Below are 1244 nucleotides of genomic sequence, written 5' to 3'. Positions count from 1 at the left end.
TTGATTATGATATGTCTTGGAGATAGTCTTTTGGGGTCTATCCTATATGGGGCTTGTTGAACTTCTTGGAAGAGTATATTTTTGTCTTTCATCATATTAGGGAAATTCTCTTCCAATAACTCTTTGACAATTTTCTCTGTGATTTTTCTCTTTCCTCTTGGTCTGGAATTCCATTTACACATAAGTTATTCCTCTTGATGGGATTCCACATGAATCTTAGGCTTTCTTCATTATGTTTTGATACTTTTCTGATTGATCACTTAAAGTAATATTGAGGTATTTGTCTTCAATCTAATTAATTCTGTCTTCCATTGATTCAATTCTACTCCTTTGCCCCTTCAATGTGCTATTTCTGAAGTCTTGTACTAATCTTCTGAATTTCTATTTGTTGTTTTTTGTTTATTTTGTCTATTTGTTCTTGTATTATTTTCCTAAAGTGTTCTAGAGTTTTGTCTGTGTTTTCCTTAATTTTGTCAGTGTTTTCTTTGATCTCGTCAGTATTTTCTTTGATCTGTTTCACAATCCATTGAAGGTACCCCAATATAAGTCTTTTGAATTCCTTATCAGGGAGTTCCAATGCTGCTTCTTCCTTAAGGATGTTTTCTGGGTTTGTATCCTGGTCCCTTGTTTCTTCTACTTTATCTTGCTTCCTCGTGTGGACTGTGATGGTCTCTTGTCTCAGAGACGTTGTGGTGGTGTTGTATTTATGTTTAATGTGTGAAAGTGAATGAGAGTGTGTGCACCAATCTCTGATAGCTGTTTATAAGGAGCAGTTAAGAATAGGTCAAGCTGGTATTGGATGTTGTCTACCGTTGTTCAATTTGTGCAAAAGCAAGTGGTGGCCCTCACTCAATGGGTGGGACTGCAGGGGGTGCAAATATGGTTGGGTTGGGTTGGAACAGTTGCTGTCTTCCACTCAGTGAGACAAAAAAAGAAATCAGAAAACCACCAAAAAAATAAAAGCAAGAGGACAAAAAAATTTTAACCCCATAAACAAACAGGAGCAATCACACACAAAAAAAGTAATTTGATAAATGAGAAGAAAAGTGTTTTGCAATATATATAAAAAAAGGGTTAAAAAAATATAACAAGAAATATACAATATCTGAGGAAGGAGGAGTGAGAGAAAATAGCAAGAGTAAAAGAACAGTAAAGAAAAAATGGGGAAACAGCAAATGGAAAAACAAGAAATGGCAAGAACAACAACAAAAACCACGAAGGGGAAAGAGAGAAAAAAGAAAAGA

Source organism: Orycteropus afer, unplaced genomic scaffold (assembly GCF_000298275.1).
Source record: "Orycteropus afer afer isolate SDZICR_OR568_19922 unplaced genomic scaffold, OryAfe1.0 scaffold00134, whole genome shotgun sequence".
Taxonomy (NCBI): Eukaryota; Metazoa; Chordata; class Mammalia; order Tubulidentata; family Orycteropodidae; genus Orycteropus; species Orycteropus afer.
This window is presented reverse-complemented; position numbering follows the sequence as displayed.